Consider the following 19,426-nt stretch of genomic DNA (forward strand, 5'->3'; position numbering starts at 1 on the left):
CATATCTACTCCATTCCTCTCCTCAGCTCTCTCCCTCAGGCCCCTGTGGACTTGTACAGGATCCCAAATTCTTTTCCGAATGAAGAAGAAAAAAACAAATAACCTCAAATAAAAACATACACCTTCCTCCAACTCACCCCCTCACCACCCCCCAAAACCCTTCCTCAACTTCTTCTTCTTCTGTGTCCGTCTCATAAACATCACCAACACATTCATACAAGAGCGTTTGGAGAAGATTAGGAGCGGTGAGCTCTGGCTAAACTAATAAACCGCCCTTCTAGAATGTTCTCTCCGGTATCCTCCTCACGTTGCTTGACAACTACTGCACACAGACCGATTTGGAAAGCTGTGTTGATTGAGAAAACTGACGCTGACCACATTCAGCCCGTCGTTCTATATTTAGGTCGGGTCTTCACCGGGTTTTTTTTCTTGATTGACTCTTGAAAAAACATTTCTGGCCCATTTTCCCCTTCGGACCATTCTGTGCAAGAATGTGGTAACAATAATAATGCATTAAGTGAACTGAGTCACTCTGCAACACTCAGACAGTCCTCTTACCGTAAGTGCAGAAACGGGCGGACTGCCGGTGAAAGCAAGTCTGCAAGACTCCAATTGAAAGCCCAACACACACACACACACGCACACACACACACACACACACACACAAACTCAAACACACACCCGCACACAAACACACACACACACACAAACTCAAACACACACCCGCCCACACACACACACACAAACTCAAACACACACCCGCACACACACACAAACTCAAACACACACCCGCACACACACACACACAAACTCAAACACACACCCGCACACACACACACACAAGGTTAAGGAAATGACTACGACTAGGTTGGTTGATACCATCTAAAATAAAAAGAAATATAGCTACCTTTTTCTGGCGCACTTACTCGTTAAAGGTCGACGGGATCGTTTGTTGGAGTGCACGCTGCAGTCTAGATTGTTTATGTTCACAAGGAGCGGCTGCAGCCGAAATTCATTTACTTCAGACCTCCATTAAAGCGTAAGATAATTTTACCACACAGTTCAGGAGCTGTTTCGGTGGCCTTCTCTGTTCTACCCTCAACCCATAATTTTTGTTACCTTTGTCAGGGAGTCAGGTGGCCGAGCGGTGAGGTAATCCGAGGGTTGCCAGTTCGATTCCCGGCCGTGCCAACTGACGTTGTGTCCTTGGGCAAGGCACTTCACCCTACTTGCCTCGGGGGGAATGTCCCTGTACTTACTGTAAGTCGCTCTGGATAAGAGTGTCTGCTAAATGACTAAATGTAAATGTGCTGTCTGGCCATGGCTTTGCCTGTGTGAAGCTGTGCATGTGATCGCTGGACCAGGGGTGATGAAGGAGCAGAAGGCCGTGCCGGCCCGAGGTCCTGCCAGAGAGGCTAGTTCCCTCTGAGAGGCGCAGAGGGAACATCCAGCCATCCGCTCTGCTCGAGCCCTGAGTTTACTTTGGATGATTCAATCATTTTGAATTGTGAAATCCTGAGCGGTACACTTTGAGTGCCTTCGTGTGAAGCTTCCTCTCCGATACGAGACGCGAGAGATGAAGAACACTGTATAGGATGTAGGTTCTTCACGGACAAGGACTTCAAGACACTTAAGGTGAGGGAATGTCGGGGCCATCAGGAGTGTTTGTAAAAGCTAGGATGAGCATAATACGACACAGAAATGAGCAGATTCCTGTGTAGCTGTGACAGAGTCCTATCTGAGCCGTACTGTCAACCCTGGGGAAGTCCACCACTCTTCACAACACAGGGCTAATTATACCATAAGAGCACCAAAAGGTCACCAACTGCTTTTGTTGATCCAGCATACAGACATGACAAGCTGAAATACGTATTAATCATACACTGCACCATTATTCCAAATGTGTGCATGGCACTTAAGCAATTATGTTAGAGTCCTCATCTCAGGATGGCTGTCTTCAGTAAAGCAGGACTATAAAAACACGAGAGTATAATTTCATGAGCTATTGTTATGGTATTACTGTAAAGCTAGAAAGCCAAAGATATTAGTGCATCCATCCAACTAAATCATTGTGTGTGAGGACACTGGCAATGAGGAATGCATTACATTGGTAAGTACATTCTGTAATAATTTCTTGAAGAGCCTTTGAAGTTTGAAACCATTAAAGAGCAGTGAATCACAGAGCTGCTAGCTGTCTCTGGACAGCCTTGTACAAGTTTGCGATATCTGTGCAATTACACGGAAGGGAGGGGGATCTGTTTAGGATCTCTTCTCTGTCCATTGCTTTACCACAAAAAGCACACAGACACACAGGCATTCATGCATGAATGCTCACTCGCGCGCGCGCACACACACACACACACACACACACACACACACACACACACACACACACACACACACGCACGCTCTTTGAGCTTTGCACCCCTAGAGACATATTCATCTCTTTTTGGATTCCAGAACTTGACCCTGTCTAAATTCTTGGGCCCTGCGTTTAAATGTGTTTCCCATTATTGTATTCACCAAGTGTCTCTGAGAAAAAACACGTCTCCGAAATATAATGTAATAATATTCCCAATGTCTCAGTTCAAAGCACAGGTCATGTCATGTTGTATTAGTTAATTACAGCGATATATTTATATATTTAGGGTACTGTACTGAGTGTGTGAACATGTGTCTGCCTGCTTGCTTGTTGTTCAAAGGAAACAATGCTCAAAGCTTAGAGTTGTTAAGGGTACGTTTGCAATGCAAGTCATCCGTCCCCACGACAAAGTGCTTTCGATTGCATTCCTTGGGATCTGGGATCGTTTTTTTTGCCATTTCATCAATGCTGGTTGAGTGCCTTCTTTTTGCAGCACAGCAGACTTCAGCATTAGCCTGAAAACAGAAATCAAAACCACAAGAACACAGGGTGGTATTCAATTCCACCCTGTTCCCCTGACCTATAGATATAATTTCAGGACCAGTTCAAGCAGCTTCAAATGGACCCTCCAGGTCCTGCCTCTAGGTTCTGGTTCGGCCCCTTCCAGTTCGGACTCCCCCCCCCCCCCTCAACGTCTCTCCATGTGTCACAAGGACTCAGAGTCCGTGACCGGAATCAGCCGGAGGAGAAGCCACTCGCGGCGGCTTCCCTTCAGGACTGATGTGTTTTTGGAAGTGACTACCCTCACCACCACCACCACCCCCCCCTCCCCCAACCTCAGCCCCCTCTCCCTGTTTAATGAGCTCAGTCATGAATAAATGCATGGCCTTAATTAGCCCGCGTGGGTGGGGGAGACTGAATTAGCGTGTGTGTGTGTGTGGGGGGGGGGGGCAGTTGTGGGGGTGTGGGGGGGGGGTGTGGGGGGGTGGGGGCTCCAAGCCCTGAGTTCCTCTGGAGATCCTGGCCCTGGTGCGAGGAGGTGGCCTTTGAGCAGATGCTCCTCTCGCTCTGGGCTGGCTGGGGCGTCTGTGGCCCCTCCTGCCTCCTAATCTATTAAGCTGCTCCTCGCTGAGCTCCTCTGGCCCGGGTGAGGGGTGAGACTTGACTGTGCACCAAACCGGTATTAGCACCGTGATGTGTTGATCTGGGGAACAATGACGTCGGGCGCGCGGTTTGAAGGGGGGAAGTTGAGGCCGTGAAGGAAAAAAACCGCATTAAGGCTTCACGCTCGACGTTAACCCTCCAGATATGTGTTGTGGGTCTGCTTTGTGTTTTACGTTTGCGGTACAACAGCGCAGGACTGGGTTGGGATCGGGGTGTGATGGCTATCGTCTGGTTTAATGTGGGGTAGAGTCACCTCGGCATGCATCACCACACTCCGGTTGAACGAGCAGGGGTGGTGACGGAGTGATCCTGGGGAATGTGTGGTCATGACAGGATGACTGAACCCAGTGTCACATTGCACTCTGTGCTGCAGAGAAGCCGTGACAAGGAGAGGAAGCCCCTCCCCTCAGGCACTGGCCATGAACCCTGCACTGCCAGACAGACAGGCAGACAGACAGGCAGGCAGGCAGGCAGAGAGACAGACATAAATACCTCCAGACAGGCCGGCAGGCAGGCAGGCAGACAGACAGACATGCAGAGAAAGAGACAGGCAGACAGGCAGGGAGTCAGACAGGCAGGGAGTCAGACAGGCAGGGAGTCAGACAGGCAGGGAGTCAGACAGGCAGGGAGTCAGACAGGCAGGGAGTCAGACAGGCAGGGAGTCAGACAGGCAGGGAGTCAGACAGGCAGGGAGTCAGACAGGCAGGGAGTCAGACAGGCAGGGAGTCAGACAGGCAGGGAGTCAGACAGGCAGGGAGTCAGACAGGCAGGGAGTCAGACAGGCAGGGAGTCAGACAGGCAGACAAACAGCTACATAGGCAAGCCTTCTGATGACATACCAGCGACTCTGTAAGAGAGAAGCCCATCTTCTGTTCTCGCAGCTCTCCACCACGTAAAAAGTTATAGTTGACCACTTTTTTTTTTGGCCATCCTGCCCAACGTCAACATTTGTCAAAAATAATTTGTGGAGAGCGATTCTGGATAGGGATAGTGGAAATACATTAGAGGCAGACATTAGTAATATTGCTGCTACTAAGGCCATATGTGAAGCGGCCTACTCAGGTCACCTGGCACTGAAGGTCACCTTTTTCAGTTAGAATTATTAAGTGCTTCCTCTCTAATCAGATGAGACATGGCACATACTGCCCAATGCCCATAGCAACCGGTTATTTATAGGTTCCAAACTGAAATGACCAGTTGGTTTAATTGAATAGTGGGCAATAGGATTATACACAGAAACAAATTACCTAAGTGGGGGTACTCCGATACCAAAATCTTTTAACAATGATGGAAACCACGGACATGATGTCTCCTAGTATTATTTCATTATTGCCTTCAGCCTCTACATCTGTCAGACGGGCCTAGGTTCCTGGACGGGGCCGCAGCGTCCAGGCTGACTCGCATCTGCTCTCCAGCAAAGTCATGGACACCCCACACCCTTCATCTGTCCCCCTCGCTGGGGTCAGGCTGGGGGAGGACAGCCCCCAGCCTGACCCCCTCGTCAGAGGGCCTCGCCTCTCGTCAGCCAGCCACCGTCCAATGCTCTGACCTGTACCTAAACCTAACTAGCGATGCTTGTTATTTCATTTAACTTAATTTGCAGACTCAAAGTCCAGATAGAAAAATACACATAACATATTACAAGAGGGGTACGCACAAACATAACAGACATACTGGCTACCACATATTACATAAGGGGAACATACAAAACATACACACATACATACAAATATACATATAGCTCATACATATGCACAACAAGTATTTGCGTATCTGCGTACGGGGGTTGACGAGGGTTGAGAGGTCCTCAAGCTCTCGTAGGTGAGAAAGGCCAACTCAAATTCCAAGTTCCAGATCCCCCTTTCGAGAATGGGGGGGGGGGGGGGGGGGGGAGGGATGGCGCAGTTCACTTTCTGATTTAAAAGAGTTGTGCTTGTGACATGTTCTTTTTTTTTGTCAAGGCATGCAATTAGACTTCAGCCTTTATACATCAGAGGCTGTCAGAACCTCGAACCACTCTACCATGCTTGCCAACTGCAATCAGAAATAACTCTGTCCCTTCTACTTGATGAAAAACAAGTACTTGGCTATAAACTTGCAGTCATCCTCTAGCCAATCACATTGTCTTGAGTAATTAAAATGATTACCTTAATTAGCTTAATTAACTAAATTTGACTACAGGACATGGCCATATGGTGAAGAAAAACAAAGATGGGAGCTAATTAAAGTTAAAATAATGCAGGTTTTAATTAACTCAACCCTTAGGCATCAACATTTTCAAATTTATCCAAGCTGATAATTAAAAAGTCCTCTTGCCCAAGCAACATTTCTTCTCTGAGCTAATTAAATCTGGAAATGAATTAGCAACATGACGCTCCAAATATTAATTCCTGCTAGAAGATGACTTCACTTTCTAATGAAATTAATTAGCTGCACTGGACCTTCAATCAGATGCCAGGCGCTGTCCGTGAGCGTAAACCTCATGTAATCTAGCATGGGGCTAAGGGCCCCAGGGCGGAAATTTACAATTGTAATGAACACTCTTTAACTGTGTGCCTCTCTTAATACACCAAATGAACATGTAGATCTATTTACGCCAAGGGCCTCCTCATTTCAACAGGAGTGGTAGGGACCAGAGAGTTAAAGTAATCTTTTTTTTTTTTCCTGAAAGAATGGGTAGCAGAGGAGAATATTAACTACATGGCTGCCAAAAGCCATGCCAAGACCAGCTTCACCAGTGTGTTAGGGTCCAGAGGCTGTTTCTGTGAGGTGCGTGCCAGCCTATTACAGAAGACCCTCGTGGATTCAACCCTCATACACCCCTCTGGCAACACAAAGGGGTGACATTGTGTTGCCGTAGCAAAGATGCAGTAAAAAAAAAAAAAAGATCTGTTTGCGTTTTCAAAAGTCCACCATTAATGTCGCTATTGTCTCCGCATATCTAATTTATAAACCGAGGCGGTCCTGTAAAACAAACTTCATTAGCAGCAGTAAAGAAGCTGTTTAAACGGCGCTTTGTTTTCTCAGGCAGTCGTGATTCCAAGATATTATAAAAGAGAAAGGGATCACACGACATGTGTTACTTTTACCAGAGCATTGTCAAACGCCAACCATAAGTTCTTTCACGTCACACAGTCACACCTTTACACGTTGGACGGGAGGAATAAAATAGACCTTTTCTATGGCATTGATAGAGGAGTCATGTGGAGTTTTTCTGCAACTGTCATTTGTAGATAAGATCCGACGATACCTTTTATAATCAAGATTTATCATACGGTACCATTAATTATTTCAAACATGTCAGAAATGCAACACAAAAGTAAGAGTAAGGAAAGGATAATCATGTTTACTTTCTTTCATCTCATCATCATCATTATCGTTTTAATGATATGTTTTTAGTTGTTTGATTTGTCGTCAACTCTGGGAGGAATGGTCTCGATTCGGGGTAATCCTTCAATGTGACACAGGATGGAACACAGGACGGAACACAGAAAAGGAGACCTCTGTCACGTGCGTTGTCATAGCAATTAGCCCTGTGACATAAAGGACCAGGCTCTTAACAATTCATATAAGGGAGAGCTGCGGTCTCAACAGTTTACACCTAGCAGGTCCCTGATAAGAGGCTCTACTTCAGGGTTTTATCTCAGTAGTTAGAGCATTTGACTGCAGGTCAAGAGGTTAAGGGTTAAAATCCCCTCCTCTGCTCCAAGTTGCTTTGGATAAAAGTATCTACCACACAACATGAATACATTACGTAGAGTTCCTCTCGTAGTCCTTTTGGCTAGTCTGGATCTAGAGATCAGTAACAAAGTAGTCCAGAGATCAGTGACGTCGGAGACACGGGCTACGACAGAGAGGGCGCTAACCATGCTAATTCTATTGTAGCCATGGATACACAAGCCTTTGTAGACCTTTCCTCTCCAAAACAAGTCTCTATGTTTTCAAAATTGAGATAATCATGTTTACTGGGCATATTGGTTTTCAGTCAGCCAACATCAAACTGTGAAGTGGAAAAGCTACTCTTTTGAATTTGTCAGTTTTTCAATATTTAATGCTCTCCTCTGGCATTTGTGATCCGATATGTAAATAGTATCTCATTTGATTATACAGTGCATAGATAGATATGACAACCTTCCAAAAGATGACAGTTAAGTTCGAATGGTGCAAATTGTTTGAAATCCAGCGGAGAGAATTCCACAATACATTAATGACCCAGCCCTTTCATGTTTTCTCAGAGAATTTGAAATTAAAAGGTAGTTGGCGCAAACTACCAAGTGGCCCTCATAAAAATGGAATGCTCACTTCAGTCAGGATGCAGGCATGATGCACCAGAATTGAGCTCACAGCAAGTTATGACCAACATCAAGGGAACGTCAACATGCCCAACAGCTGCATTTGCCATTTAGGCCCCAGTAAAGAAAATCCTTTGGTTCCATTTTTCAGGCGATTTATTTTGTACATCCTCTCACTTAAAGACCATTAAAATAGAATATAAAATGTTTGCTTCCACCCCCCCCCCCCCTCTCTCTCTCAAACCATACAGCCATTATTGTCGAGCCTTTCTCTGTCATGGGGCAGTTTTGTCATGTCTACGAAAACAAGCAGCACGTTCTATTTACTCTGCATGTCTTGCGTGTCCTTCTGAAGGGAACGTGGAACATGCGGATGGAAACATAGACACAATTAGCAGCAACAAGGCAAGGCCTGAATACCAACAAGGTGGTGCCACTGTCTGACCTTGAAGACAAAGGATTCAGAACCCTTGTTCCGTTTTTCAGCATACTTCATTCAGAGTTTCCCTTTGTGGTCTCTGCTCTGTGAGGCACATTCAATGGAACATTTCGAGAATGAATCTCCACACATCCAAACCCCCCTGTTGTGACATGGCCATCCAGTAGAAATGCCATGAGAAAGGAAAATATAGATTATAGATGACAAGTATAAGGCTTATTCAATCAAATATGCAGCGTGGCTTAGTCTGAACGAGAAAGAAACAGATTATGGAATTAGGCCGATGAATTAAAAAACTTGTTTAATCTTTCTGGTGTCATGACTGCAGCTTGGCCACAATCATGTTTAGATTGGGGAGATCGTACTGATGGTGTTGAATTCATTACAGTTCTAATTGCCTGGAACATGGATTCATACAGCTTCACAACGGTCAGAGGAACAGGAATTCTGTGATATTCTGACACAGGTTCTGCACAAACCAGTTCAATGTTAAAAAGACCATTTAAATGGATTTCCAGGACTCCTGTGGGAACTCTTGTTGAATATTTCTAAGTGATGCTTTTGGAAATGGAGGAACTACATCAGGCTTGCTCAATGACCCCGTGAATCGCTCCAGGGCTTTAATAAGCCTGGACCGCACAAAGCAGTCTCTTTCTAGATTCTTGGCAAATGTACCTGGAGAAAAACAAGCGGTGCTCTGTCCTGGTCTCCTTAAATGAGTATTAACACGTCTCCACTCGGTCTGTCTCTGACCTAGCCTAGACATAAAAGGTTAAAACCATGACAGGGTTAAAACCCTATCTGGTCTTTCTGCTTGTATCACATCCCAATTACTGCGGGCGTTTCAAGAAAAAGGGGAGGCCTAGCGAGAGAGAGGGGGGAGAAAAGAAAAACACAACAGTTAAAAGTCTGTCTCGAAGTAAAAGATAAGTTCTTATCTTAATATAATGACTTCACAGGCTTAATTTGTCATACCTGACTTGTCTGAAGACGGGGAAAAAAGAGCCCACAGCTTTCTAGTTCTCAGTGTTAATGGGGATATCTCTTAAGTCTAGGTGTCTGTGAGCAGGTCTGAAAGGTGAGCTACTGGAACGTTCAGTGACGACACCACCCTGTGTTTTATTCCACTCGTGTGTTGAGGTATTTCAGCTAAGAAAAGCTTTATTAACACCTCACCTTCGAAAATGGGGTTGTATCCAGTACAGTTTCATACCAGTGAATGTCAGGTATCTGACCACATGGACAAAAATCTATAAAAATGCTTTTGAATATACTATATTGTATGCTATATGTTTCTGAGTAGGCCTATGTCCTAGGGGTTAATACTCTATCTGTACATAAGATAAGAGACAATGTTTGAGGGGAATTCAGACTCTGCACCTCTTGGACCGCTTTACGCTCGATGGGTAGAAACACAAAATGATTCTCACACACTTGTCAAGGTTCACAAGGCTGGTCCTGACAGCTCCAGACATCTCATTAAAGAACAGGATAACACATTTAGCATTGCTTGCATAGTTCAAGCACACGTTTTGGTGAGATGACACAGAGTACACACTTTTTAAATCTCTCTAATTACTAACTTATAGGCCATGAATTACATTTAAGTGACATAATATGAATACAACGGTGTGAACAGTTGGTCCTCCCAGAGTCTTGTCTGCATACCCAAGGCCATATCACACTGGAGAAGACACACATCTCATCGTGGGAGTAGAACGAAGTAAAACATGCCTCTCCGTCTGAATGTTAGCAACGTGTGAGAGCAAATCTCGACAGATTATTTCGAAGTGTTCGCTGAATTGTGATTCCTTTTTTAATTAATGAGAGAATTAACTGCTTTGTTAATGCATTCCTTTTGGGAATCAGCCGCTGGCCAATCTAGTGGTGAATAAAAGGAGGCCACATCTCTCTTGACATTAACACAACTCAAATTTTGCCGATGTCAGGGCCAAATCGCTCATGTCGGCTAAAATTTGTCTCGCAAGAACATTGTGTTACTTTGAGATGATTTTTGCGTTCAGGCGAGACATCTTGACAGAAAATCGTTGAGATTTCAAGAATAATAATGACAGAAGTGGAATTAAGTTGGATAGTTACAGGCTATATCGTTGCAGTTTAAGAGACTTTCAACATAAATTGCTCTCCCTCGGTGCTCACGTTCAATATCCATCAGACAACTGTGTGAACCTTTGTTCTACATCGTGTCACTTCATACAGTCATACTACCATGAAAAAAATAATGTCAGTCTACTTTGTCGCTATAAAAAAGGGTGTTTTTCGGAGGGACAGAACACAGAAGGAGAAAGACACAGAGCTGAGTTTTACGTCAGGGCTAGCTTCTTGTTTCCTTCTGTGTTGGAGGATATTGTGTTACAGCAGGACAGGAGAGAAGCCTCCTCTCCTCTCCAGTGTTTTCCGAAAGGGCAGGAAAACGCTGCAAACACGGCCAGTGCTCTCGCACGGCTTTGGAGGATAACTCAACAGTCCTCTTGAGTTAAGAACTTTCAATGGCGCGTTTGTTTAGCAACATCTATCAGAGGGCTAGGGGACCATCTTTGGGAAAGCAAACAGCTGAATGTCACCTTGTGGGGAAAGTGACCCAAAAAAATCAACAACAACAACTGTAGAAGAGGGGAATGGGGCACCCATACAGGCATAACATTACAAGGTAGGCGATTCCCTGCACGGGCCTGTCGCGCATGATGTACGCATCGGACTGGTATCTTCCCCACCAGAGCCCAGATTGTTTTGATATTTTTATTAACATGTCCTCAATCATAAATCACCGAGGGAACTAAGGCCTATCCCTCCTCTCTCGGCAGTATCAGATTACAGGTGGAAGACAAAGTTATCGGACGCCCTCGCCACGTGTCCACCATCCACTCCACCTTTAGCAGCGACCACGCAGTGTAGAGGGTTGCATTGAAGCAGTGTACATTAGAATTTGACTATGGACTGGAATACAATATACATACTATTATGGAAATTTTATTTTCCCCTTGCGGTCTCTGTGACTCAACAGCAGCACTGCCACGTACTCTAGGCCTCATCTGGTTTTATCTAATAAATGAAACAAAGCCAATTGGACAGGCAGTAAGGACTTTCTGCAATGTCAGGTCTCTATGTCGTATCGCTTTAAATAACCTCTGCGGACATCTTTTTTTTCCCCCCTTTTCTTTCCGTTACTGCACATCTAGTGATGTTATCGTCTCGAGCCGTGAATATTATTGCGTTGTTTAAGCACAATGCCTTGTCTATTTGCATCACAGCTGAGGAGAGCTGCACTCCTGGGTTCTCGCATCTCCCCTCCTCACGGCGCATCACAACCAACCACGAGCCAGATGTCGTGCAGTCCCACAAATGTCTTTCCGTTGCCACTGCGACTTGCCACCGTACGCAAAACTGTCACCCTGTCTTAAAGGCTCTGGTTGCTATGTGTAATTCCTTTAACGCGAGGCCCATGAAGAAAGCCTTACCGTTGTTGCAATAGCCTCCACATGCCAGCTCACATCCTGAAACCACACACGCTGTGCTGGTTATTCATTTAATTCATTCATGTCCGACAGTAGGGGCAACAGACAGTCTTGCACTTTTGTTCTTGTTGTCTTAAGCTTTGCATACATCATCGTACAGTCAGCAACCTTTGTTTTTCACAAGTGGTTTCGTGGCCATGTGATTTCATTATGGGTCGGATGAAATTACATGTCTGGTGCGGCCTCGGGTCCAGAGGGAACCTTTCCTTTCCTCTTTTAATTGCTGTGCATTTCTTACTTTTAAACGAGAATTTGAAAAAAGGTGCTCGCTTTGCGGCCGATCCCACAAGAATAGCTAATGATTCTGTGTGTGGATGAAATGCAAACGCCGTCTGTCTTTTGTTTAATCCTCCTCAACAGGTAGCCAAATCTAGAGCAGATCAAAAAAACTCCCTCAGCCTGGGACATTTGGCACTTTGGCCCAATGAGCCCAATCTGTGTTGGTGCTTCAAAGCGGATGGCTTGTTCACGTGGTTCAAGAGCCGTGGGGGGGTTCACCTGGAGGCCTGTCAGACCCAGGCTCAGCACCATCTCTTCCAGCAGATTTAGCCATTCATAATGGATGGACGATGCTACTGGCTCCTGATAAAGCACACGTGACTCATTAATTACAGTCCATATCATGGCCTGGGATCAAACAATTCCTTCGAAAGTAGTATTTGCTTTTAGTTAAAACACACACAAGGCCACTGTATAAACCCAAACTTGAAAAACGAAAATTAAAAGTATGTTTATGTACTGTATATTCCTGATAATTGCACCAATTACAAAAGTTTACAAAATAACATTTTTGTACTAGACAATATAACATAAAAACCTTACATTGGATATCGTGCAAATTCATCCAGAAAATTAATAAAAATGGCACTGTGCAAGTTTCTTCGTAGAGAGACAGAAATTCTAACATGGTGTTGAAAGCAGCAATTATATTCTTTGTGAGACAGAGAGAGTGCACCGGTTTAACAGGAAGATACAGTAAGATGCAGCTTTAGCAGGTCTGGTACACAGACGAACAATGACAACATGTTTGTTCCGTCCCTGTAAATTGAAAAGGCATTCATAGATGCTATCGATTGAGTATTAGTTAAAAAATGGGAGGATCTTCCGAGGTGACACTCTCCTGCATATAGTCTGTACACTAAATACCTTCAACATTCTTCAGCGGGGGCATTTTGAAAAGCACTCATTCAGGTTGCACATGGAACAGAATCTAACATACACATTGCAATTCCACTGAACCATAGAAATACCGGTCAAAACAACCGAAAGTGAACAAACTGGAAAAAAAGGAGGAAATAATGAAAACAGGTGTCACGTGAGATGCCAGACTGAGAGATACCACAGCATGTGCCGTAGAGTACAGGAGATCCAACCTGGGCGCTTAACCTTTCGGACTGCCGGGTTGTGCCAATGCCCTGTCGGCGGGCACGGATGATACAGGAGCCCACAGGAGGAGGGCCCTCCCCGCGTACCTACCTCCCCTCCCGCGCCGCAGTCTGCTGTGCCATGTGGCGCCAGATGTAGCGGGCGGCATAATCCACACTCATACACTCATGAAAGTGCCCATCTGTCCGCCGCACGCGCACGCTAAGCCCTGGAAACACACGGGCACGGGCACACGGGGCCTCCTCTCCGCCGGCTCTGGGTGGCATTTACCAAGCTTGGGGGAGGGAGGGAGGGAGAGGGAGGGAGGGAGATAGGGAGGGAGATAGGGAAGGGGAGATAGGGAGGGGGAGAGAAAGAGGAAGAAAAAGAAAGAGGGAGAGAGAGAGGGAGAGAGACAGAGAGAGATGGAGAGAGAGAGCGAGAGAGAGAGGGAGAGAGAGAGGGAGAGAGACAGAGAGAGAGAGAGACAGAGAGAGAGGGAGGGAGAGAGCGAGAAAGAGAAAGAGAGGGAGGAGACCCGTGGATGGTGGGGCCTCGGCGTGTGTTTCTCCCCTCCCCGGCCCACAGCCCGGGCCTCCTCACCCGGCCTCGCACAGCAGAGGAGCAGCTGGTGGCGATGGAGAGGGTGGAAGAGAGCAGAGAGCAGGCGGGGAGGTTGTAAAGCCTGTGGAGCTGTACTCTCCACCAGAGCAGACAGAGGGGAGGACCCACTTACACGGCCTGTGTAGCTCCCAGCTCATGCAGATAAGACCAGAACACTTGCCCAGCAAGAGAAGCACGGACGTTACAGCCCTATATCATACTTGACAATGTTTATCCAGCCGGTATATAAAATAAAAAAAAACACAGCTCATTTGAGCTCTTTGGCGAGGCTGTGCTATCCAGCGCTCCGAATAGCCTGTCCCACCGCGCCCCTCCAACCGGGCCTCAGTCCCCTTTCAGGAGGCACAGATGTCCTCGTCACCACTTCACAGGCCATTCAATTAGCAGGAGGAGCAGGGGAGCCTGGGCCCTAATGGAGCTGACGAGATGCACAAGGACAGGTGACACTAATCAAAACGGCTCCCCATTGTCTCTGTGCAGGCATCGTTAAAGACACACTCACAGTACCCGGGAGTTGGTTGTTTTTTTTTCTCCCCAGCGCCATACTTACATCCGATTGGTCGTGAGCTGGGGAAAATGCTGCCTATAGGGTAAAGCTTGGGTGTGATGATCATGTGATTATGGACTGACGTACAGAATTTAAATGTTTTTTTAATTTAATTTCGTAATCTATTATGACCTACACGAGGCACACTGCTGCAGTTGTTGGGTTTTTGCAGCTGTGGTGATTATGTTGGTCCTGCATGGAAGGTGTGTTTGTTTTCGGTTCAAACGTAATCCCTTGGTGTATATCCAACCGTGTTTCCGTCGCAATGACCGTTGTCTCTACTGCTGGGAGTCTGTTGGCTGAGCGGTGAGGGAATCGGGCTAGTAATCCGAAGGTTGCCAGTTCGATTCCCGGTCATGCCAACTGACGTTGTGTCCTTGGGCAAGGCACTTCACCCTACTTGCCTCGGGGGAATGTCCCTGTACTTACTGTAAGGCGCTCTGGATAAGAGCGTCTGCTAAATGACTAAATGTAAATGTACTGCGTTTCTTCAGTTGTAGTTTTCGAGATGTTCCTTGACGTCAAATTTGTTTAAAAACAAAGTCTTTAAAGTGTTTTAAAATGTTCAAAAAAACTGTGCCCCCCCCCTCATGATAAAGTGCTTAGGGTTGATTCTGAATCCTTTATAACACCGACGCGTTGAGCCGACACAGGTTATTCAAAGTCACATGCTTCATCTTGAGGAGGCGGAGCCAGCCTTAACGTCCCTCCCCCCCTCCTCTCCTTCACCTGGGCCGTCCTGCTCTGCTTACGACCTCACCACCAGCCGCCGGGGGGCACCGGGTTCCCTGTGCCCGCCTCGCTCACCTCGTCCCAACTCAGACCAGCGCGCTGACGGCTGACATCTTGGCCAGCCGGTATCTGCTACTAAGGTAGCTGGACACACACCTGAGAAAACGCACACACACACAACACAACAGGGGATGAGAGAGTGGAGCCCTGCAGGACCAATCTATACTCAGTCTGTTTAGATATGACCAGTTTCAGAGCAGCAGCACAGATAACTTGGCTTGTTTAATTACATAAGCCTCATCACATTGTTTAGCCCACCCTTTCCCCCCTAAAACAAGCCCTTAGTAAACAAAGAAAACACTGCTGGGATCTATTAAGGACAGAGAATTGCTGCACACAAGCATATTCCCCTGTGTCTCCCTCTTCCAACACTGAAAGAATATTTTATTTGGTGCACAAACCTATGTGGGACACTGCTGAGAATTGTTGGTGGAAATTATTCTGCCCACTGCAGTTTTGCATGCTGGGTTTGTCTAGATACATAATCAAGGGAGGAAATGCAAAGGTTTTAAGGCACCTCTTTGCAAAGGAAAAATGTAACCACCTTTTGACTAAAAGCAATTCGCATTTTAGATTTATCTTTGTGCATAATCAACATGCTACTCTGGTCGTAACTCCTGAGAATGTTTGTTTGATGGGTGGATAAGATTAAATGTTTTATTTACGAAAATGGGAAATCAAATCAATATATCACATCAGAACTCGCAGTTCCACAGTTTCTACAACCATCATTTGCACTTATCACCAACGATCAAAGCAATTTTCCATCCCTTAATATAGGTTTGATGGGGCAAAGAAAAGCTCAATTCTCGGAGAATTGAAAAACACATTTCTTGTGCTCCACAGTAACTAAGCTGTCAACAGATAAGAGAGTTCCACAGTATCAACTCTGAGGTGATTCATCTCACAATCGCTGCCTAGTGCTTTCTTTAGTAACAGATTGGAAATATGGTTTGAGGCCCTTTGCCCAAATGTCCCTCCAAATGCCTCCTCCAAACACTCACACAATGAGTCAGGTGGCTGAGCGGTTAGAGAATCGGGCTAGTAAACAGAAGGTCGTTGGTTCGATTCCATGATTCAAATGACGTTGTGTCCTTGGGCAAGGCACTTCACCCTACTTGCCTCGGGGGAATGTCCCTGTACTTACTGCAAGTCGCTCTGGATAAGAGCGTCTGCTAAATGACTGTGCTTGGAAAATACCAGAGCAGTCAGTAGCGTTCTGAGCCGGCCCTGCTTGTATTTGCTCCTGTATCACTGGACCTCAATTCTACAAAAGGAACGGTCTTGGCCGTGTATGTCCTGATGTTTGCTAAAGGACCCCACTAGCAGCCTATCCCCCGCCAGCTTGGCAAACTGCTAGAGACAGTGGCGTGAGGTGACAAGAACAGGGTAGGCCACTTTGTATCATGTCACCGCTAGCAGTTATTCTCCTTGTTGGACGCGATCTCCACAGTGTCCCTTGTCACTAATCACATCCTGTAAACCACCCAGTGAGCTCGACACCCCCGACCCCCCTTCCCCTTCCACACACCCTTGCATACACACTCCCTTATCTGTCAATCCCGCTTAAATAAATGTAATTAATGACTTAATTAACATTTCCATAATCTATTTTAATAAATCTAACACGGCATAATGAGAGTTTCCAACCTCCGGGCCATGGGGTATAAAAATTCGCAGTGTTGAGCTGGCATGGTCAGAGCAGAGTTGTCTCAGTGTTGAGACTCTTGCTATGACAGTAAAGGAGGAGGGAGGGGGGGAAGGGGGCATCTTTGAGGGAGGCGGGGGGCATATTGTGTGACAGAGCTCTGAAAGTGAGTTCAAGCCTTTAAAAAAAAATGTCATGTGACTCTGACTCTGTCCAATCACAGAGCTGCGAGGGAGGGACATGGACAGCTGTCGTTTCCTGGAAGCTCGAAAGGAGGTTCAAGGTGGGGCGTACACTTCTGACTGAATAAAAGACACGTGTGTTAGAGTAGTAGAAGAGGGGCAATCGACACGGAGACCACAGAGGAACTTGAGCTGAAGGAACACTGTGTAAGTATCTTTGTTCAGAGCCCTGTGAACTTTTCAATCCCCAAGGCCAACAGAATATATTCTGAGAAACGCAGACGTTTGTCGTTTTCTAAAAACGTCTCTTAGCTCGAGGCGTCGAACACTTCCGACGACATCACACGTAATCCACCACTCTTTCTACGGACAGACACTGTGGAGGCTAACCCAAGTCTTGAATCCCGCTGTATGTCCCAGGACTGTATGACTCATCTACGTTGATACCTGCACCGGCTACATGATTCACCCAGAGACAAACTGCTGCCACCCTTTTGACTCTCTCTCTCTCTCTCTCTCTCTCTCTCTCTCTCTCTCTCTCTCTCTCTCTCTCTCTCTCTCTCTCTCTCTCTCTCTCTCTCTCTCTCTCTCTCTCTCTCTCTCTCTCTCTCTCTCTCTCTCTCTCTCTCTCTCTCTCTCTCTCTCTCTCTCTCTCTCTCTCTCTCTCTCTCTCTCTCGCCTAGCTCAACCAGGAAGTGATGAAAGAGGGCTCTGAAGGAATGCTGCTCCCTGAGATGGACAAGCTGAAGCAGTGCGGTTGTGTGTCAAAAGGGATGAGGCACGACACAGAGGCCAGAGCCGTTCCCTCTGCTCACTCCACTGGACATCTGCCTCGCCCAATCAGCAGGCAGACGGCAACGAGCTTCACCTCCTCTGGCACCAGGCTGCTTGTGCCCGCTCCCGTTTCTTCCCAATTAAGAGGCAGGCTAAATGAACAAATAAGCCCACAATTTGAGGCAAACACAATAACAACAGCAAAAGGTCAGACTGGATAGTGTGTGTGTTCGGGGGGGGGGGGGAGGGGGAGGGTTGTTATTTATTTATTTCCTGTTGTTTTTGTAAATGTTTGTCTGGGAGCAATTTTCAAAAGGTTACCATGTCACGCGGTCTGGAAGCTAGTGAGAATGGGCGGGCTCCCCCGCTCAGGAGAGCTCCTTCCCCAGGGGGCCGGCGCTGACTTAGACCCAGCCTGACAGGCTAGCAGGAGGGAGGCACATCCCAGGCGGCGCAGCCGCCATGGGGCAGCCGGCACAGCCGCCATGGGGCAGCCGGCACAGCCGCCATGGGGCAGCCGGCACAGCCGCCATGGGGCAGCCGGCACAGCCGGCACAGCCGCCATGGGGCAGCCGGCACAGCCGCCATGGGGCAGCCGGCACAGCCGGCACAGCCGCCATGGGGCAGCCGGCACAGCCGGAACAGCCGCCATGGGGCAGCCGGCACAGCCGGAACAGCCGCCATGGGGCAGCCGGCACAGCCGCCATGGGGCAGCCGGCACAGCCGCCATGGGGCAGCCGGCACAGCCGCCATGGGGCAGCCGGCACAGCCGCCATGGGGCAGCCGGCACAGCCGGAACAGCCGCCATGGGGCAGCCGGCACAGCCGGAACAGCCGCCATGGGGCAGCCGGCACAGCCGCCATGGGGCAGCCGGCACAGCCGCCATGGGGCAGCCGGCACAGCCGCCATGGGGCAGCCGGCACAGCCGGAACAGCCGCCATGGGGCAGCCGGCACAGCCGGAACAGCCGCCATGGGGCAGCCGGCACAGCCGCCATGGGGCAGCCGGCACAGCCGCCATGGGGCAGCCGGCACAGCCGCCATGGGGCATGGCTCTGTGGGGCTCCACATCTCTATACCTTGCCCACCAAGCTGCCTCGGACACGGGGTTAGTGTGGAGGATCTTTGATGCGGTTTGGGAGGAGTGAGGAAGGTCAGGTTCGACCAGTCGGAAAAATTTTATTCCGAGATTTGAAATGGTCTAAATAAGCAGTCTGGGTGCTATATTACAGGAATAAAAAATTCCATCGAATTTGAGATTTACGATCTTGGTTCTCAAAAGGAGACAAAGGATATATCCTCTGAACAGTCCTTGGAACACAATGTTTCTCGGATCAAATGTGCCGTTTTCAACAATTTCCTTCCGTAAAATTACAGCTCAATATAAGCATTGACACAACTACATAATGGTGCAGAAGCAAATTACCAACTCAACCGCAATATTAATCACCAGTCAATGAGCAAAACTGGTTTAATTGGAAAAACTTACAAGCCTTATTGAGTTGATTACAAACAGCCCCTTTCCTTAAAACAAAGGGATGAAAATACTACATACAAACCATCCAAGGTTTTAATTTCCCTTGTTAGTATGAAAGGCAGCCCAGGGAGATTGTATGCTTGTATCACCATTACCACAAATATCATCTTTCACTTTGAATTTGTTTTAGTATCTTCAGACGGGAAAGTCGAGCACTATTTCTTCA

This window comes from Osmerus eperlanus, chromosome 26 (genome assembly GCF_963692335.1).
Source record: "Osmerus eperlanus chromosome 26, fOsmEpe2.1, whole genome shotgun sequence".
In the NCBI taxonomy this organism is placed as follows: Eukaryota; Metazoa; Chordata; class Actinopteri; order Osmeriformes; family Osmeridae; genus Osmerus; species Osmerus eperlanus.